Source organism: Dermacentor andersoni, chromosome 9 (genome assembly GCF_023375885.2).
Source record: "Dermacentor andersoni chromosome 9, qqDerAnde1_hic_scaffold, whole genome shotgun sequence".
In the NCBI taxonomy this organism is placed as follows: Eukaryota; Metazoa; Arthropoda; class Arachnida; order Ixodida; family Ixodidae; genus Dermacentor; species Dermacentor andersoni.
The window spans coordinates 91224713-91247302 of NC_092822.1; positions in this window are offsets into that span (position 1 = coordinate 91224713).

Genomic DNA, 22590 nt, shown 5'->3' on the forward strand with positions numbered 1-22590 from the left:
TCGCAGTTAAGGGTCGAGAGAATATAAGCGTGAATTTCAGAAACCAGTTTAATTCCAGTGTAGATGTGTGATGTAGGGAGCAAATGATTAGAGTCCCCGCCCAGCATGCGTGCTTTGCGGTAGTATAAGCACCCGCCGTTCTTGGTAATGAACGTTTACCAAATACCAATCTTGGCAATTACTTATTCATCGGCCATACCTCTCCGCGTATGCCTTAGCGACAGGCTCTGTGGACTACAGCTGCGCTGTCGCGACAACTTACGACCATACTGTGACTCTTGCGGTTACGGTTGCCATACTCGTGACCCTTCCGTTTGCGGGAATACTATAAGCATCGGTTTAGTGCCCAGGTTAGAGAACAGACAGTTCAGAACAGTGTTTCTCGCCTTACATCCGCTCAACGCAAGTACCTTTGCAGGATTTTCGGTGCGCATCCCTTCAAGACAAAAGAGAGGTATAGCTCAGCGAGCCAGTAGAGCAGCGTGCCCAGTGGGCAAGCGTAGAGACCAGCGCGCATGCGTGGTAAAACATGCGCAGTGGCGTCTACGCTGGCCCGCTGTGCCCGGTCGCTCACGGACGCGAATGCAAGCAAAAGAGCGCAATAGAAGACAGGGTGCCATCTCGGGCCTCATGACAAACATATTCAAGCCAATAATCAATTAACAAGCTTGCTGTCGTTTCTATGCAAGGAGGTTATATACTTAAACTTCTGGAGTGCGAGTCCCCGCCGCCACCTACGGGAGTGCGTGAAGCCGCCGGCGGCCATATTGCTAGAAGAAAAAGAGCACGGCTCTAGCATATATGTGGCTGTGGTGTACGTGCGGCGATCCCTGCACTTGTGGTTCTGCAATGAAAACTAAAATGAAACCCCTTTAAGAAGTATTTAACAAGCAGTCAAGCAGTATATGATCAATAGATATTAGTCCGCCGTTGTGCGACGATGTTGTAGAATAAAGGTTTGTCACGGTGGCGGGTGCATTGTGTTCAATAAGTTGCGAGAACTGAAAAGCAGTCATATTTTCTGTTTTCGTCATTAAATGACCTGCTGCGTGCGTGCATCGGCAGTGTAATGCCCTTTCTTCAATACGTGGTGCTGGCTCGTAATGGCAGCGACAAGGCCTCGAAATATAGTATCCTGATGCATTTCTTAAAAAAATCGCTATTTGTTTGTATGAGTGTTCAAGTCGCTGATAATGAAGCTGTTGCTGCTGTAAAGCTTCGAATGAGCGTTTTTGATTTCAAGCTAGAAAATGAGCAAAAAAATCTATGGGCACTTTGCTGAACTATACTGCAATGGCCGAAAGTTTATCTATGACTGCCTCTGTTACTGTTGTCTGAACTGTTCTGCTAACGGACGCTGCCGTGGCCGCGAACATGGGATGCAATCACAGCCATATATATGGCTGAAAGGTTTGTCGCCGATGTGCGCGCACCCCCACGTGCATGTCCGCTCTCTCCCACGCGCCGACACGCACAGCGCTACTGGCACGGCGCCTCCTCGCCTTGCTCCCCTCGCCGGTGATCACCGCTCTCCTGCGTGCACCACGGACTGCGCCCGGACACTCGTGAGCCTGAAAGGGCTTACGCTTTAGTACAGGGGTATGTCTAATTTTTCTCCACCATTTCAGTTTTAACCGGAATGGCTCAGTGAAAGAAAATTTACAATAAAGCTAAGGCGATGATCAGACCGCATCCGCAAGTACACATGCGCTCCGGTGAGAGTATCCTGCCAAAGTTAGTCACGTATTACCTAGCGGGTCGAGCAATCTTCATTATTTTTTTTTCGTTTCTGCGTCCGTTCTGCCTGCGTCAGTGACGAAAACGAGAAGTGGGACGGCCGATAAATCGATGGTGGCGGGGGAAGGCGGTAGCGTAGTGGTTAGCGTGCCCAGTACAAGGAGTAAACAAGGTAGAACGCTGCGGATACAGGCGCTCCAATTACGCGGCTTATTTGTGAAAACGCCTTTCTGTGCTCTCTGGCGATGAAGCTCGGGATGAGGCGGCGCCCTGACCACAACGGTCGCCATCAGCGGAACAGAATAAACGGGCGTGCAAAGTCGCATCTAAAGCCGAAAGTATATTCAGAGGAAATACAGTATGCTCCTATCGACAAAAAAAGTGATGACTAACGAGCGCTGTGTTGAGCGAGGTTGTAGACCAATAATGCCACCAAAGACAGGGTAGCGCTCCTATCCCGGTAATTAGAGGGAATGTACATCAACAGCATGTCAACTAGCGTGTAAGTCAAGGGCGTTGCGTGTTTGTGTTGTGTGCAGCACAAGCGGTTGTGTAAGAGATGACACTCAAGAGAAAGCGGTGAGGCAAAGTCCGCGAAACGTAGTTGAGGACAGCCATATTGAACGTCAGCGCCATGTTGAAGAAAGCCTGCGACTTCAGTTGCTTAGGTTGCCAGAAAGGCTTGAGTTGTAGCATACCGTTGGGCGTATTCGGTAACCACAGCAATAGACACACACTTTGCGAAAACGAAAGGGGAATATGGCCGAGTGAGTTGAAAATTAGATTAATGGGAGAACTCGTGGGACGTATAACATATTGAAGAAGACAATGAGGCTAGATGGACGGCCTTATCAAGCTAAATAGTATATGCCAACCCAAACGAGTCAGCGTGGTCATAGTTGCGCGACACGCCATGGTTGCCTGCCACCAAGGCATCATGGAGTTACGGCGATGACAGTTTACACTCGGTGCTTGAGAATAAAAACGAGCGCATCAGAGACGTCCGATGGATGTTTCTACGGTACAAGATCACATTCTCAAAAAAAAAAAAAAAGGAGCTGTGAGCAGGGTCACTTGACAATCGAGTACTACGGCCCTTGCTGATTTTGTTGAGCATGACGTCAACGTTTTACTCAGCATTTATCGTTGAGAAAATGAGTTTGAGGTATGTTTATTTGCATTACAATGGCGGGCGTAAGGAAAGCAGTAGAGGGTACATGAGTACTCTGTGTAGATTACGTACGACAAAGATAGCAGGAGTACAACATTTTAAGAAAATATAATTCGAAAACAAATGCCTGCACAGTATACCAGTGGATGACGAAAATATTTTACATACTGAAAAAAAAGTCTTGTAGGTCTGTAGCAAACTGGACAGACCATTCGCACCTTGGCGACGGAATAAAGGTCACTCCTGAACGCGGTAGGTCTACAGGGCTAATCGGAGAGTTGGCTCTCGCAGTGATGAAACGCCACAAAGGACGGGATAACGCCACGACGGCACGCGACATTATGCCAACAAATAAAGCCATTTTTTTTAAAGCAAAACTTTCTTTGCCTCTTCTTGCGAATTTTCCACTGCTGCTGCTGCTGCCTTGCACGTCGCGTTGGAGGGCGGGGCGTGCATATACATGGAAGGAACAGAGCAGAGAGGAATGGCAACGCGAGAAACTCGTTTGGAGCTTTTCATCGCGTTACACATGCACAGTGCTCTCTGGAGCTCCCTAGGTTTCGTTACACTAGCCTCTTTACAGCTGTAATTATCTGTGACCCCCCGCGAAAGCATTGCAGAAACTTCATCGTCGTCACAGGATAATTCGGGTATACAATTTTCAGCGCGGACTACATCACATTAAATTTAATGGGCTCTACGGTCATACTCCAACGGCGTTGCAAAGAAATTATCTCTCGTGCCGAGTGCCACCTTCCTCGAACAGCCAACATTCCTTACCCGCCGTAGTTGCTAAGTGGGTGTAGTGTTGGGCTGCTAAGAGCGAGGCCGCGAAATCCAATCCTAGTCACGGCGGCCGTATTTTGATGGGGACGAAATGCGAAAACACCCGTGTACTTAGATTTAGGTGGACGATAAAGAACCCCAGCTGGTTCAAATTATAACGGAATTCCCCATACAGCGCGCCTCATAATCATATCGTGGTTTTGGCATGTAAAACCCGTTAATTTATTATTTACCATGCCTTTACGATGTCCTTGAGAGTCGGACATCTCTTGAATACAAGTAAGTGTCAGGAGTTGTGCGTGAGGTCTTTGAGTATGTGGGTAGCCATTTTGGCGTTCAATACCTGCTAGTCTACATTGTGGCTATATTATATAGAACAGACCAATTCCGCATACATTACTGCCCAATAATCCTAAATAATGGTCTTCTTTCACGCACCTGGATAACCGTGACGTGACAGAACAATACTTTCACAAATAACCGGAAGTACTGTATATGTAATGCCAAAAGGTATACATGGCCCGTTGGTCAGCAAATGGGAGGTAATATTGTGAGCAGCTTCGGCCATAGCATGTTAACAGACTACCACACAGAGACAGTTTGTGCAATTCTTGTGTCGTACCTTGTGCCTCAAGGTGCAAAACCAACTTATCCATGTATCCATCTAAATAGTTACGCACATCTCAATTTGCAGCTGCTGTGGTGGCGCATGAGTGCGTAGAGCAAAGTCGCTAAGGAAATAATTGGAGGCACCTTAACGAAATTGATAAGTCAAAATCAAAAGCCGTCCACGACGGCGCCTCTCGTAGACGCTGTGCTATGTTCGGACGTTAAGAATGTGTGCTGACGGAAGAAAGGCTGCTCCGGGGTGCTTCCGACGATTGCCCTAGCTCGTGTACTCCTTAGAATAAAAAAAAGGAAAGAAAAAGAAAACGGTGTCAAAAGCCCCGAATGAATCGTCGTTCATCGCGACTAAACGCTCTTAGTATGAGAAGTCATTTCCAGGCGACGAGCGGCTACGTTTTATCAAGAACACTGATAACGCTGGCGGCAAAAGCATTGTGGCGAAGTTGAAAGCGCAGGCAGAGCTTCTATTTATTTAATTTTTGTTGACGTCATCACGCGTCACCGCGGGAAGTTTGAAAAAGTTAAGGTCTGAACGCCACGTGGTGGCCCTCACACGAACTAAACCCTCGTGTCCAGAAAAGCTGGATACGAGGAAACCGGTGGAGAACTGGGTTATTGAGTAGATGCCACACACTCATTCACTCACAGACAGGCCTCAATGTAGCCGCACAAGGTTGGGATGGGAGTAGAAGTAAGGGGAATAAATGCTATCACTGCCTTTTGAGTCACCGCGACGGCACTGCGGCAGGTAAAAGGAGGTACAGGGCAAGAATGTAGGCGGGAGAAAAATAGCAAGGTGCAAGCCCTGCAAGAGGCGGCAAATGCCCCTGAGGAACGCGCCCCGCAAACGGGGAAGCGAGAGACATGGCTGAGAGCCTTACCGCCACGCGACGCAGAGACGGAGGAGTGGAGAGCCGTGGGTCAGGCGCTAGGCGGCAAGGAGCGCCCGCCGGCGGCACCACGGCAGTACCACGACAGCGGGAGACGGGACAGCGAGGGTGGAGTGAACGGTAGCGGCGAGAGTCACCAAAACGGCGCTGCGCCGAAGAAGAGGGTGAGAGGATTGGCGACAGCACGTGATCCGGCTTTGGAGGACAAGGGGTGAGCAAGACGTGCGTCGCGCGCGAGAGATGGCAGCAGGAGCGCGCACTGCTTAAAGTCCCTGAATCTCCCAAAGTAGCGCCATTCGCTTCCCTCCTCCTCCGCTCGGCGCGGCCTCGACGGTGGCGCCGCCGGTGGTGGGCCTGCTGTAGCAGACGACGGATAACGCGCTACGGGAGGAAATCGGCAGAAAAGTTCGTTCGAGCCCTGCGGAGCAGTTTTTTCAATCGAGATCTTTCTTCGTCAGTCGGTAACTGGCCTTTAGAATTTCGCGTTAGAATTGCGAAGGAAATAGAGAAAATGACCATTATTCAAGGCGTATTTAAGGCGTAAAGCGCGCGACGTTGAGAGTTCGTATTGCTGAAACACGACGCAAGCACGCGGTGTACTCAAACACGCGCGTAATTACCAAAGTTTCAGGTGTTGACAGCGTGAAAGTATGTGTACGTGGTTTCGTAGGTTCATTCACGTACCTGCAGGACACTTTTTTTCGGTCACGCGTGAGAGATTCCGGCTGTGTGCGGTCAGCAATGCCTGGCAACAGGGCCGTTTTTTCATTGCGGGGTGCTTTGGTAATCGTGACGATCTATTGTTTTTTTTTTACAAGTACTGCTCCAGGAGGGCACATGTAATGGCTAACAGAGGCCTCTGAAGAGCACGTAACATTACACTAATGCAGGCGTCGCAGGGAGTGTTCGCATACAAAATTGGCTGCCCGCGATCGTATACCCCCTTGGCATGCACAGGCTTCGGCGAGCCCCATACAGCGCTGGTTCTAGCTTTGGTGTTCCCGTTGCCGCTTTGGTGCCCCGGAGGCGCCGTCAATAATACGAAATAATGACAAGTTGTTACACTAGTAAATAAAATTTATTGAAGGAATACAATCGCGCCGAGGCGCCAACTTCTAAAGCAGCGCTAGCGCGCGGGTATTATGAAACGCCAACGAGGAATTTACCGGCCCACGTACGACTCTACGATCAAAGTGCACGTTAAACATCCCCAGGCGAGCTAGATAAAGTTATCCGGAACCATCCACTACGACCTCCATCCTAGCTTTAGTCGCTTCTGAACGTTAAAAACATTAATCACCACAAACCAAATCTATACATGCGGGCGTACATTCGAAGCTAAAAGACTGCATCGTAAGTCATAGTGAGCCTTGCAGATGCGTGCATTTCACCGCAAGACGATACTACAGGAAACAAAGAGAGCACATTCGAAAAAAGAAAGTCAAACGACGCGCTAAAAGCCACGCAGAGCATGAACACCCACTTTTTCGAAGCGGAAGGCGTGAACTAGGCTCAAAATAAGAGGTTGTGAGTAGCCGTGGCCCTTACTTCCCTAAGCCGTGCGTTCTTTGCCACTTCCTCGAAGCCAGCCCGCCCGATCCTGCGAATGCACACTTCTTTTTGCGTTGCGCCCGCCGGACGGCAAAGCAAAAAGCTTTTTGCCCTCGCTGTGTCTGTTGCGGCAACCGAAGGCGCAGCAGCATGGCATCACAATTAAGTTCTCGGCCCTGCACATTCTATTACGCTAACGCACTCCGTCAGTCCGCCTGCCGTACTTTCGTCGCGCAGGCCCAAGAATGGAGGTCGGCGCGCGCTGGAAAGAAAAAATATACAAAAGCGCGGCGCCTGCTCCGCGCTGGAAAGAAAAAAAATATACAAAAGCGCGGCGCCCGCTTCCACGTGACACAGGTTGGCCAATGGGGGAGCGGAGGAGGCTGGGGCGACAGAAGGCGTGGAGGAGGACGCGCCAGGGTGAGCGGGGTGGCGGAAAGATCTAAGAATGGCGCTACTTTTGGAAAATTGAGGGGCTTTAGCACTGCTAGAGCAGCTCGCCGAGGATGAGCTTGGTTATGGCGAGGCCGACAGCGACGCGAAACGCAGGAACTGGTGCCAAAGAGCTGCGCTCTAATAATGAAAAAAAAATCATGGCGTGAAGTGTCGCTGATAATCTACTCATTCCTCTTCAGGCAACACGCTTCGTAACCTCCGTCTGCCTTCAGGTCCATCGTGAATTCTGCCGTCTCATTCTCGTTTTCAACAATTGCAGCGAGGATACGTTGAAATACAGCAGGCCTCTAACCTCAGGCAGCTAGAGCAATTGTACATGCGGCCCAAAACATTTCGCGCATGCTACCTAGAAAGCAGGTGCTTCACTATATTCTTTAAGCTTATAACCATTTTCATAGCGTACTTAATCAGTAGCAGCAAAATCAATAACCATAGAAAAGTTCAACCCTGTTCCGAGCCTACATTCACAAAACTCGCGTACTATTCCAGTGAAATATAAATTGCAGAATACGTTGCGTTTTATTATTTCTCTCACGCAAAAATAATCTTTCGTTTATCTCAGCAGTTGTATAAATTGGCCATTACTCGCCCCAGCAAAGCACCAATATACTGGTACTAAAAAATTAAATTTGGGGTTTGACATGCCAAATCATGATCTGATTATGAGGCACGCCGTAGTAGGGGACTCATGAAATTTGGACCTCCAGGAGTTCTATAACGCGCACCTAAATCTAGGTACACAGGTGTTTTCACATTTCGGCCCCATCGAAGTGCGGCTGCTCTGAACAGAGGCGCTATAATGTAAAACTATTCCAAACATTTCTATTCCCATTTGCAAGCCGCCCTATGCGATTGGTGTGAGTGAGTGAAGAAACTTTGTTGTGAACGCCTCCAGAACGGTAAGCCTTCCCCTGTTAGGGAGGCGTTACCGTGACGCGGCCATGACGTTTTCGAGGCGTGTGGCGCCTCTACTTCGGCCGCGGCCGCACTATTGCTTTTGGTCAAACGCGCCTGCCCCTCTTTTGGGGTGGCAGCCTCCCTCCGGTTTCGCTGGGTCGTTGCCTTTCGAGGGCCGCCGAGATCTGCTGGACGGCCTGGGTTTGGACGTCTTGGTCATAGGACCTCGTGGCGGCCTTGAGCCGCGGCGGGATCGTTGTTATCGTTGCAGCTTCATGCGGATTCTTAGCGCAGTCCCAAAGGATGTGAGCTGCACTGGCTCTTTCCTTTCGGCACACACAACACAGGTCACTTTCGTAAACACTTGTGCACACGTGCCTCATCAGCACCTGGGTGAATAACGACCCTGTTTGAAGTTGTCGATATAAAACCGCCTCCTTACGGGTCAAGCCCGGATGAGGTGACGGCATAGTCCTTCGCTCTAGTCGGTACCATTTCACAATTTCGTTGTAGGAAGTCATTTTGTCCTTGGTTTCCCACCACCACGACGAGTGGGCTGTAGTAGCAGCGGCACGGTTGGTTAGTCCTCGCGCCGCCGCGTTCGCCGTCTCGTTTTGGTTAGCGTTGCCGCGATCCGACACATAGCTGCCCATGTGGGCCGGAAACCACTTTATCACCACACACCGACTTTCACTCGCGAGATCGACCACACGCAACACACGCGCGTCTTCACCACACACCCTTGCTCTGGCGTAATTTTTCACTGTCGTCCTAGAATCACAGAGCACAGTCGTGCACTCGGGGTCGGCGATGGCCAGGGCAATGGCCACCTCCTCGACTTGATGCGCCCCTCGAGTCCGCACACTCGCCGCTGTTCTCGTTGCACCGGTCGATGCCCCGACGACTGCAGCGGCAAATGTCTTTCTGTCATGTGGATACATGACATGACATGACATGACATGGCATACATGTGGATTGATCGAAAGCTTTTCGAACCATTCCCACTTCGCCTATCTCTCATGCAACGTCACAAAAACGGCGATAGCTCCCCATCTGTTTTGACGCGTGCACACTCATTATGCATAACTGGACCGAACAAGAACTAGTTATTTATGCTTTGACGCCTTTTAGCCATTAACCCTCGGCTATTGGTCAAAAGTTTTCTGGCTATACCCACTTCACCTGCCTGTCACGCGACGTCACAAGACGGCGAAAAGTAATCGCGTCAAAGTAACCTGTACGCGTTAAAGATACAATAATATCCCGAACAAAACCGAATTTTTATTTTCTGAATAGCCGCAGGCTGCCCCGTTCCGAAAGGAATACATGATGGCTTCCGCGGATCGCTCAGGCACTGGATACTCGCACCGGCCGGAGAGCATGGGTTTACTTGCGTAAAATAAACCTTTTTGTGTGGCCGTGTAACGTTTTAAAGCACTTTCGGCACGTTTAGGACCTCGCTCTGCCAACTCTTCTTCGCTGAGGATCTATGTTAGCGGCATTATTAACCTTCCCTTGCATGCCGCTACGATTTTGGACCAGCCAGCTCAAGCCATGTAAGTGAAAGCGGACCAATCGCGGACGCCTGCACAACCCTCTTTATGGGTTTATCGACCGGCCCAGCCCCATCGAATCGCTCTCCACTTGAGCATGCTCATCGCCTCTTGTCTGCCAATTAGGTAAGAAAGGCCCCTCATTGTAGGCAATGTTATTCGTTTTTAAAGCAAACAAAAGTGATCTCCTATAAAGGAGGAGAGCGTCTGATTGGTCTGTTAAGACAACCCTGCGGGCCACCGCCTGTTGCTTGCGTTGGCGGTTACGAAAATTTGGCGTCAGGAAATGGGAATATAAAGGTATTGGAATAGTTTTACGCTATAGGGCCCCAGAATTCGATCCCGTGACCTCGTGCTTAGCAGCTCAACCCCACAGCCACTAAAGAAACACGGTGGGTTTCACTGGGACGGCCACATTTCTTCTTCTTCTTCTTCTTTTTTCTCTACTTCTTTCTCTTCTTCTTCTTTCTCTTCTTCTTTCTCTTCTTCTTATCATAATATATTATTATGCCCGTGTATGTGTGACAGAGGTGCATTATTATGGCTGAGTGGGCTTTGGCATGAACAAGACTGACAGTGCAAGCTGGCTTACCGTTTACTCAGCTGATAAGGACGTCGAGGATGCTTGAGTGCAGGCCTCGGCTGGCGCAGAGCACGCTATTTTACCTCTGCTGAACTTATGACTCTCAGTGACGTACAACCAGAGTAGGTAGTGGCCACCTTAGTGAGACCGCTGCTCTGAAGTGTATTTGGGTTCTGCAACGAAATGATACACAAGTTAGCGGGCAACACGGTCGAGGCTATAGAGTTGAGATAAGCAAGCAAGCAAGGCATGAATATAAATAGCACGAAGCTCAACTGCCAATTCTCAAGTAACGGAACACAAGACATTAAGAGACATGACGGCCCGTGCGACAGAATGAAGAAAGGGCAACACCAGCTAGCCTGGCTACCAGCGTCGCCCTGTCGAAAAAGAAAGCACGGAGGAAAGGACTAAAAACGAAGAAGAAGCAAGAAATTCAGTAGTACTCAGCTCCAACGAAGAACGTCGGTTGACTGAGGATCCTATCTTCTTGTACGAGCTCGGAAAATCAGGATGCCGCCGATCGCGTGATGCTAGCGCGACGTTGACGGCCCAGAATTTTCTCAAAAAAATGGCACGCACCCACTGTGGGAGCTAAGCGAAGAAAATGGTATTACGAGAAGAAAAAGAAAAGTAAAAGTGAGAAAACAATATCATAAATGAAGAAAGATGTTTCGATTTACCTAGTAAGCCTGGAAAACAATTTTAAAAATAGAATAAAGATAAATATAATAAAGTCGGATGGTGTATTAATGTCTAGTCGAAGGCGATGAAAGAAAACGTCTACGTGGACCAGTTGCGAGCGAGAATATGGTGTTTATACTATGCTGTTTATTGCGAGGCCCTCGCTCGAGCGCGAACGTTTCATTGACGTCAGCTAGAGGTTTAGTCAACTTCTATCAAGCTGGGCTTTCGACGACGCCTCCGGGGCGCACGATCCTAGAGAAGCTAGGTTTTGCACAAGGAGACATAGAAAAAGACTTCGCGGACCTCCCACGGGACATACGCGCCAAGATCACGGTCCGCCCTATACCCAGAAACGTACACCCCGAAAACAACAGGGGCAGACGACAAGCGAGAGGACAATTCCTTCTTAACCAAGCCTTGGCGAACCGTGAACGCTCAGCTTTTGTGGACGCGGCGGCATACACGGGAAACAAAGCTTTCGCAGTGGCGGTTGTGGACGGCCGCGGATCCACAAGATATGCAGCCACGGTAATTGCAAGGAAGCCTGAACAGGCCGAACAGGTTGCGATCGCTGTTGCGCTCACCGACGACAATCTTTCCCATATCTACAGCGACTCCATAGCCGCTATCAGGGCTTTCCAGAAGGGCACGGTCTGCGCACAGGCTCTCAAAATTGTTTCAAAGAAAGAGATTAAGAAACACGTCATATACTGGTTCCCGGCACACTTAGGACCAAAGCTCGGCGACGTCCCCAACCTTAACGAGGCGGCACACGAGGCTGCGCGCGCGCTCACTGACCGCGCGGCTTCACCCGACCACTCGGAGAATAAGGACGCGCCCACTACATACAACGAAGTCACTAAACACTACTACCTACAACGCAGACAATATAGCACGCCACACCGCACGCTCACCCGAGCTCAAGCGGTTACACTCAGAATGCTACAAACAGACACATACCCCACTCCAAACAGATTACACCATTACATGCCTGAGCTCTACGACAAGTCTTATTGCACCAATTGCAATACATCCCTTAACGTTTATCATTTACTCTGGCCGTGCTCGCAAGCTCACGTAAACTACGAACAGGACAAGCGCAAGTTTGAAGAGGCAATCCGGAGCGAAGAACTCGCTCCCCAACTCTGGGCCGTCCAGCAGGTCCACGACGCCGCCAGGATACTCAACCTCCCGGTTCCGTCGTGGGAGACGCCCACTCCATGAGAGCCCAAAGCTCTCGTGGCCTGCAGGACCTGAATAAAGTTGATTTCCTTCCTTCCCGTTATTGCCATGACAATCATCATCATCGCCCTTACGTAATCGTCATGAAAATAATAAATAATCTTCACTATCATTATCATCAGTGTGTATCTCAGAACAACATTTAATTATTCACAATAATTTATTATCGTCGGTTCTGTCACAGTTTTCAAGGCAAATATCCTCGGAATCGACGCACAAAAAAGCTAGAACGTGGCTTTCTGAGTAGACATGCCCGATAAGGGAAAGAAACCGTCCTCTCCATGTCGCATGACTTACAGGACTGAGAACGCTACCCTTTACAATGGCGAGCAAACAACTTCGTCTGCTCAATAAATTTTGAACATTTGAAATTTTGAATTCTGTCGTTCCTACCCAGAGATGGAGTCTATCGTTAGCGATAGTCTACTTCGCATCGCCGTTTTTGCATACGCCCTGCGCGTCTCTACACACCCTCCAACTCTCCTCGTGCAAGCAGCGCATTCGCCGTCGATGCGAAAACAGAGACGTCGTGAAGTCGCTTTGAGCCTTCGTATAATTGCTGACGCAATATTGAAGAGTTGGAATGACCGTGTCGTGACAGTAACAACACAGGTGAGCAAAGCTTGCAAAAAAAAGAAGCAGTGCGCACCACAGTTCTCGCCAACGTCAATGGTTGTAGTGGACCCTTATCCATGTGATTATCCACGTTGACATCCTGAACATACCCACAAGGACTCCTGGCGTCCACGCGGCTTTTAATGAGTAATCATGAGCAAATGATCCTTCATCCTTGTGGTCCTCGACACCACGGAAGTCATTCCCTTAAGAAAAGGAATGTACAGAATCAGTGACGTAAAGAATTCTCGTAGATATTGAAGTCAATTTGAGAGATTTTGTTAATTAGAGTTCTGAATGTATCAGTATCATCACGATAATAATTACTTCACAGATTTATGCCAATCTGAGTCACTGGTACAGAAAAGAGGGCGAAGCGGGAGAAGCACAGAGTTTCTCACTGTATTACCTAGAGGGAAATCTGGCTCTGCTGCGTTGTGGTATGCATGGGAATGCCGGTATATTGTGACTTCGGATTGGCATCGTTCTTGGAGAGCCAGGCAAGCACAGTTATATCTGTCACAATGCTTAATTTTCTACTAAAGCAGCGCGTAAAAAGCTGTTTTAGCTTTATTATTACACAAAACATGTTTTGTTTAACTATGAGTACTTGTTATTGCTTGCGCAAATTTATGAAACGTAAAAAGTATCGGCGAGGTACTAAAGTTGGAGGACAGACGACAAGATTCGCGCTTGCTTTGAAACAGTTTGTCGTCTGTTCTTGCTTTTCTTCGCTTGCTCATGCATCGTAGGTGAGTAAAGATGTAAAATGAGCGAATGGAAGCATTTTATCAAGATTTTATTTTAAGAACGCGTTTTTTGCAGCGCCATATCCACATTTTAGACGAAACCTCTTACAACACTAGTCAACACAAGCCACGCAGACACATGCACCGTCATTCCCATTACGTCAGAGTGCCCTCTTAGGAAACTCACATAGACCGTGGCGGCAGATTTTCCACTAGGTGTTATAGTGAGAAACTCTATGAGTAGAAGCGAGTTCTCACACCATTGCGAAATACTATACCTTATTTCATACATCAAGTGGGAGTCATGGAGGCGAGGAAGACATCTTGTTGTGGCTCTACATCTTCACGCAAAAACTGAAGTCAAATGGACTTTACTGTACTGAACAATTTATTACTCCATTCTAAATTGTCTACTATAAGATAATTGAATGACAAGTTTAATATGCGTCAGTTCAAGTGATGCCGAGCATCTGGAGTGAGAACAAGGCATCGGAACTTCAAAGCAAAACTTTTTTTTTCTCATCTTTCTACTTTTCACTGCTGCTGATGCTGCTTGGGCAGTTAGTGCTGCTATCTCGCACGCTGCATCAGGTGGTGGTTCAGAGAATGCATATACATTACAGGAACGAGGAAAGGAGGAAAAGTGACTCGAGAACCTTGTTTATAACTTTTCATTGATTCTCTTGTGCACAATGTTTTTGAAGCTAACAGCGCGTCATCACAATACCTTACTGACACTTGTAATTATCCATGACCGACCCAGTAAAATCATTACAGAAAGATCCGGGGATGTCCCCGATCTAGGGGGCGTGCGTTCCGGAGGTTGAATTGAGGGACACCAAACGGCAAGCACACAGGATTTGCTCACTCCAAAAATCACCAAGAACACCCGAAAACAAATAACACTCGATATACATAAATGTATGCGAAAACTTTGTTTTAAACAAACCACAAAGCTAACTATTAGGTGTACAGTTCTTCCTTGAAACCACGTTACTTCTTGTCATTGCTTGCCACAACAGTCAGACCGCTTTCGCCTCTCTGCCTGCGTCGCTACACAAATAGAACATTCCTACTTTCTATCGACGACTTGCGCTGCCCCAGCGTGCGAGCTTGGTGGCAACTAGTCCGTCGTCGGTACTCACGACGATCTTGTAGATGTCGCCTGAGTATCAGCTGGACAATCCATTTGTCTCTGGTGCCTGCTTCCCGGTCGTTGCTGATGATGCGGCAACGAGGGCAAGCAGGTTACGCCTAGCGAAGGGCTGGAACGTTACTTCGGTACAGTGTCTTGCTCAAGTGACGACGAGGCGTGCGGGGTACTCTCTTACGTAGTGTTGCTTCTCGCCTTCGAAGGGGAATTTACGCTGGACTGCCCTGAACTACCGCGGGAGGCTGCAGCGAGTCCCAGGAGCCTCGCTAGAACGCCGTCGAGGTCGACAGCCACGCCTCGGCATGCCAGCATCACGGCGTCTGGAACCGGGGCTGGCGAGACAACCTTCTTCTGCAATGCAGAAGATGCCAGCTCAGCGCTTGTTTTCTCCTGATCACGGCTCGGGTCCCGTGCCGCGTGCCTGAGGAACTTTGTTCTTGTGTGCTCGCGCCATTGCGAACGGTTTGCTCTCGTCATCTCGCCGCATATTTTACAGATGTCATGGGCGCGCATTTCGCGAGTTTCTTTTTTCTCAAAAAACTGCTTTCTGCCAGCCTTCTTTGTTGGGAACCTGACCCTTGTGCTGTTACTTGCGTATTTTTCCTTGTGCGGTCGTAGCTCACTAAGCGCCACCAAACTGTCGCGCACATTTCGCATTACGCCACATGCACCGTTCATATTGTTATTAGCTTCATTGTTTCGAACCCTTTACATGTGTAAAGTTGCTCAGGTCGTCTTATACTCCTGGCCCTTCACCCTTCAATTTCCCTACTCAGAAAGTCCACCCCCCCCTTTTTTATGGGGTTAAGTATTCGTTGTAGAAAGAGTATTCCTGATTTATTCAAGAATTGCTGATCTTGGATTTACTCAAATATTTTAAGTGCTGGTGATCCGTTTACACGCGGAATTGTCTTCCAAACAAATAAATGTGACATTTTTTTATTGCCCATACGAGCGGGAGACACCCTTTCTCTACAGGTGAGTAATCCTGTTGTGTATTACGTCGGCCTAAACAATGAAATTTTCTGTTCCTTCGACCGCTTGCTAACCTTACCTGACGCCTGCGTTCAGCGAAGGACCGATGGAGAAGGCAAGCCTATGCTGAAAGCTCCCCTCGCCCGTCCTCACGCAAGGAATGGTTGCCGTACGGGTTTGAAGCACCTCATAGGCCCCATGCGAATACCTGTATTGAAAAAAAAGAAAGTTGGATGGTCACATATTTGTTAAATTGAATTGCTAATGTGGAGACGCGTGGACGCTTTCTTCCAAATTTGTTCACTAAACGCGAGAAACCATCACATTGGACGGTAAGACTTGGATACGTCCAGCAATACTAGCCCGCCAGCGTTGCTAGACCCCACTCATGCCGAATGTGCGACAAACAAACGCTGCTGCCTGGAAGCCTGCTCGTGCTTAACCGCAGGCGGGCTACAGCGCGCATGCACAAGCAAACATCACATGGGCCACCAGTGAGATGGAGGGCTCGTTCAGGGCCAGGAGCACCGTAATGACGCACGAGGGTAGTTTAGACTGAGAAACCGCCGAGGAAGCTTTAACCGAGGGCTCCTTAGTAAGGAAGCTTTCAGAGTGACATACGGTGGCCTCACGGGATTGGATGCTTCATTACTGAGGTAAGTATGATTTCATTTTTTGAGCCATATTGTCGCTTTCTGAAAAACTCCTTAACTTCGGCAGTTTACCTACCTTCCGCAAGGAATTCTCCTTCCTACCTTACGTTACGCGCCCTCCGAAGGCCACCGCGAATTCTGAAAGCTATATTTCGCCTTTCCTGCGCAAGGTGCGCCTCACCCAAGGAAGTGTAACGTTAGAGGTTTTGGGTTTCAAGATTACTTAAACAAAATTTAAAGGATTTCGAATGAATGGCCAATGTAAAGTGCCGGCGCTGTTAAAATTGTATTTCTACTTCTCTACCAGGGCATAAATTCCTTTTGTTCGGTTAATAACGTAAAAATAGTTTAAGATTGATGTATACGGCAGGAAAGCCAACTCAGTCAGCTCTGTCACTCTGTCAGCTTCTGAAAGTTTGCTTGATGAGGCGTTGCTTTCTTTTTTATTGCCTGCGTTTTGTTTCGTGTGTGTTTGTAGATTTTCGATGCCAGGCAGAGCTTCTTTCACAGAGGAAGAAAAGTACTTGTTGACAGAACGTCTACACAGGTAGAGTAATGTGACGGAAAGCCACAAAACAGACGCTGTGTTGCCGAACGCGAAGGCGAAAGCGTGGGAGCGGCTGTGCACAGAATATAAGAATATGCTGCACCTGCACCAACGCAAAGCGAAAGAATTAGAAAACTGAGGGATAACCAGAGACAAGAAATAAAAAAAGCAAAAGCGCAGCAGATCAACCGCATGACCACAAATAAGTTTACGTGTTTGTTTCCCATAAACGCCGTAAATCATTTTTTCCTTGAAAAGTTGCAAATATAGATATAAAGTATTTTGGGAGGCGCACCACCGCCTGAACCACTAGACAACAAGCTTTCCCGAGTGGAGACACTCGTGCGACATGTGGCAGTAGGAAGGCAAGTCCATTTGGCTGTGACAGGCAGTCGCAGACACCAGCCATTGAGTGCGTTAAAGCCGGCATTGGCAGCATGATGCTGGAGAACGATGCGCGGTGCTACGGCAGTGACGATGGTAAGTGGAATATAGTTCATGCGATCACTACAATTGTTTCTGTAGTTTTGCGGCCTCCTTGGGGCGCCTCACCGCTCAAGATGTGGAGTAATTTCTCGAGTGCTGTTCATGGGCCATTTCATTGCGATAATAGCCCTAACACTTGCTGGTCTCACTCTCCGATGTTACCGTCATAAAGAGCAAAAAAATTTGTGGTTGGACCACATGCCATGCGCACTGTAAGGCATTAATGAATGCCAGTGTAATTAGCTCTTGCTGCTATATTTCTGACGCATATTTTCTGCTCTAGGAGCAGGTTTTGCGCAGGGAACACATGACCGGATAGTGTAAAAAAACAGCCTATTCTTTTGCACATTACTCAGATATTTGGATATTTCCCCAACTCGTCCCAATACCGCACTGCTGTGCATCCAGGAACATAGGCACCCGATTCCCCTTTCTATGCTCTACTAGAGCCACTACATGGTTAGGAAAAAACCGTATGTATTTTGTGAATGCAGGTATTCAAGCTACCATTGCAACAAAGCAGCATGAGCTTGTGTTCAAGGAACTTGCTGTTGAGCATGTACCTAGTGTGCATCATGCATGATGTGCTTTGTGACGCAATAGATAAAGGCGGCAGAGTAATCGTGCAGCGCAATATTTGCTGCCATCCTTTCTTCTCGACATAGAGTAAAGTGGCATGAAAAATTTTATTTGTTTTGCTCGGAAACAATTTAAAACCTTTATCAACGCTGTTACTTGCAGGGTTCTTGAAGAACGGTAACCATAACCAGGCAGAAAGTGGATTTGCTGTGGCTGCAACATAGCAGAGCTCGCCAGCATTTCCTCTCAATAGGGGAGGGCGGTTTTCAGAAATGGAAACCTCAAAGCCATTGTGCAGCCAAAACACAGATCAGGCTTTCATGGACGAAGGTTCAAGAGCTGAACCAGTTGTCCACTGTCACCAAGGTCGCCGTCCTGCTGCTGTCGACACTGCATCGTTGACATAGCTGGAGGCTCGCCTTCAGGCTGGCAAGGAGACATAAAAATTTATTATGTCGTTGATGGCCTCCAGCGGTGGCGGGGGTTTGGAGACTAGCTTCCAATCCCTCCCTTCCTCAGATGGCGGCCAGTCCTTGCTTTCTTGCGGCGTCTTCGGCCACCCGGACGGCCCAGAGCTGCTCCTGTGGGTAGAAGCTAAGCAGGGAATTCTCCCACTGTTTGGCCGTAATTATAATGCGTGTAGTGTTGTTAGTGCGGTAGATGTTGCTGAGTAAGGCTTTGGGGCATTGCCAGATGATGTGATTGAGGTCAGCGCGGGCCTCGCACGCTTTGCAGAGTGGGGAGTATGCATCGGGGTAAATGCGATTGTATAGCACGGGGTACGGGAAGAGGAGAAGGAGACAAAGGGAAGGAGAGACAGGGAGGTTAGCCAGTGTAAGTACCGGCTCGCTACGCTGTGCTAGGGAAAGGGGTAAAGTAAATAAAAGGAGAAAGAAGAAGAGGAAAGGTTCGGGATAGTTCGCTTCTGTAGTAGTCTCCAAGTGGTGGATTCAGATTTATTCAGTGTTTTATGCGCTTGGGGGTAGCGCAACCGCTCGTTGCGGTAGTGGAGGAGGATTTCTCTGAACGTGACCATTTGGTCCCGCGCGGGACCGCCGTGCAGGACAGAGGGCTGGTCAGGATCGGAAGACCCAGGAGAAGGATGATGCGCCCGGTGTGCTTCGTTGCTTCGACCAGGGACCCTAATGATCTGCACGGCGTTGCTTAGAGGGAGGAGTGCCAGAAAGTATCTTCTGCGCTAGGGGCGCTATCAGTCCTCTTGTCTAGCTGCGAATGACCGTTTTTCAATTGCTGATGATGCAGTGTGCAGCGATGGCCGTATTTCTCCTCCTTCGGGACGCGTGATGAATATTGATGTGGCCGCGGTGAGGCGGTACTGCGAGCCCGCGACTGCAACGACCGCCATGGCGACTTGGTTTCGGTATTCCGCTGTATCCACGTAGGCTACGTCAGCGGCTTGGTCGTAGTGCATTTGTAGTCGTCTAGCTCTTTCTTCACGTCACTCCGGATTGTATTCAGGGTGCATATTGCGAGGTATGGGCGCGATAACTAGCTGAGCGTGAATGTTTAGAGGGACGGGTACTTTTGGTCCGCATTGGGTGGTGTAGGTTATGCCTAGGGTGTCTAGAATGTGCCTGCCCGTGGTGGAATGGCGAGTCGTTCGTATTGGCTAATGCGCTGCGCTTCAGTAACCTCGTCTATGGTATTGTCAATGCCGAAGGAGTCCAGTTTCTCGTTAGAGGTGGAGATGGGAAGATGTAGGGCTTGTTTATAGGCCCTCTTGATTATGGTATTGAGTTTGAGCTTGTCATTTGCATTGAGGCTAAGGTACGGGGTGACTGGTGATCCTGATCAAGGTGTAGGTGGTTACCAGGCATCTAAGGTTGTTTTCTTTCATGCCATGATGCCTACTTGTGATGAGTGCAATGACGCGAGTGGTTTAATGTACATGAGTATCTAATTGCTTGAGTATCTCCATGTTTCTGCCGTTTTGTTGGATGCGTAAACCAAGGATACGGATGCTAGGTACAGTAGGTATGCGTTGCTGATGCCTGTGGAGTTCAATCTCGGGGGGGGGGGGGGAGGGGGGATAAAGGTTGGGATGGCGACCTCCCGAGTTAGGCTTGTACCGCAGGAGCTTCAATTTCTGGGGGGAAGCACTCCAGGCCACGCGGTTCGACGTATGCAACGACCTCGTTGATGGCTTGCTGCACCGTGTCTTGAATGTCCCCGTCGCTGCCCCCGGTGACCCACAGGCTGATATTGTCTGCGTAGGAGCTATGCCTGAGGTTGGGGATGCTAGCTAATGCAGGCAGTAGTCCGAGCAAGGCCGAGTTAAACAGAAGAGGGGACAGAACCGATCCTTGCGGCTTGCCTGTGCTGCCGAAGTGAATAACTGGTGGCTGCAACCCTCTGATTGGAACGGTGCCATGCGACCTGTAAGGAAATTCTTGACGTAGTTATATGTTCAATGTCTAACTTGGAGTTGTGCCAATTCGTTTAGTATGACCTCATGTTTGGCGTTATCGAAGGTCCTGGTTAGGTCTAGCCCAAAGATGGCTCTGGTGTCCGGCCTGGAGCTTTTATCGGCATAGGCAATTTCGTGCTTGAGCTGAATCATGATATCTTGAGCAGAAAGTTTAAGGCAGAAGACAACGATGGTATTGGGGAAGAGGTCGTTGTTGTTCATATGTCCGTGAGGGCGTATGAGGAGGAGGTGTTCGAGGACCTTTTCGACACATGAAGTAAGGGAAATAGGGCGGAGATTTTTGAGTAGGAGGCGCTTTCCTGATTTGGGAATCATAATGATTTGGGCTCTTTGCGTTGTGAGGGGAGGTTCCCAGTTTCCCAGTATGCGCTAAAATAAGCTGTGAGGGCTAGTACACGATCCTGATCTAAGTTCCGAAACATTTTATTTTTATAGCCATCAGGTCCCGGGGCCGAGTTAGGGCGGATTGCGAGGATGGCTTCACATGGATCTGCGGCTTGTATGGGGGCGTCCAGGCAGTATTTAGCGGTGCCAGTGCATGCTGGAATGGCTGAAGTAGGTTGACGTCCTACGTATCGGTCTATAAGCTCTCGAAGAACTTGTGCGTCCGTGGCCGTATGGGTGTGGTTGATCTTTCGCAAGTTGCGCTCTTTTGTGTTCTTATTCTTGGTCGGATCGAGGCCGCAGCGGAGGATATTCCCGTTTTCATTCATATTATTCCACGAACACCTTATGAGGACTGAAGTTGATGACAGTGCTACACTTCGCACTTCTTGGGAAAGCTCAGCTTATAAACAGCAGCTGGACACTGTTCTCCCCAGCACAAATGCTAAGGTACTTCACATACTTCTGTACATGGATGAAGTAGAAATAGCTATCCCGGTTGGCTCTGCCTGGGATGAGCACGAGCTTCTGGCTGCGTACTATACACTTCTGAGTGTACACCCAAAATACCGCTCTCATCTAAAATTTTTGTATCTTTCCATTCTTGCAAAGTGCGCAGTGTACAGATATACGGTTTGGAAACTGTTCTGAAACCATCGCTTAATGAACTAAAGGAGCTGGAAGAGAGGGCCATAATAGTTCTAAAAAGGAAAAATGAAGCTTCCTTGAAAGTTTTAGTCCTAGCATGCTGTGGAGATAACCTTTCCATGAAGATGGCTTAGGGGCTTTACGTGCTCTCTTTCAAGACGTGCAATTTGTCGATTTTGCATGGCAGAAATGACAAACCTTGCAGCTCTTACAAGGAAAGAATTGATTCAAATAAGAACAAAACAGCTCCATGAAAGCCACCTTTTGGATGTTAAACTAAATTTACTTCGGTACAAAACACTTTGTGGCGTAGACGAACCGTAAGCAACGGACAGCCTTCCAAACCTTGATGACACATCACAGCTTCCCTGATGTCACATCGCAGCTTCAATATGCATGATATTTTTGAAGGTGTGTTCCCATTTGTGATGCAGCATGTACTCAAAGAGCTACTCCAAGACAATGATCTTGAACTGTCGAACTTGGACGAAGTTTGCACATTACACTATGGCCGCCATGATCGTACAAACAGGCCACCACAACACATAGAAGCCTTCGTACCAGGCAATGCCCCCCTTAAGGGCACTGCTTCACAGAAGTGTTGCCTTTTCATACTTCTGCGTCAGATTTTCGCTTCTAAAATTTCAGAGGGAAATGAAGATTGGGAGGTTCACCAACTATTCAGAAAAGCTGTAGACTTGCTTTCGCCTAATGAGCTTCCCTCAGAGTGCCCTGTTTATATAGAGATAAAAATTCACGAATTTCTCCGTTCATTCGTTACCCGCTACCCAGATGCCCGCATAATACGAAAGTTACATTACCTTGTGCAGAAACCACGTGTGATCTCTCTTTTCGGAGCACTCAAACAATGTGGTGTATGAGGTCCGAGGCCAAACATCACTACTTTAGGAATGTGGCATCAAAGACGAAATATTTCAAAAACTTATGGAAAACGCTTGCAGAGGGTCACCAACTTTTGCAAAGCTACCCATTTAGTGAGGTTGTCTTCAACCAACGCCATATCATGTCAGGCCTGAAACCTGTGCAAAGAACTGTTTTACATACGTGCATTGAGGAGCGTCTGTCTGCAGGTAATGTACGGTAAGCAAAGTCAGTCACTGTGCAGCATAAGACATACCATGTGGGAGATGTGTTTGTAATGGCCAAAACAG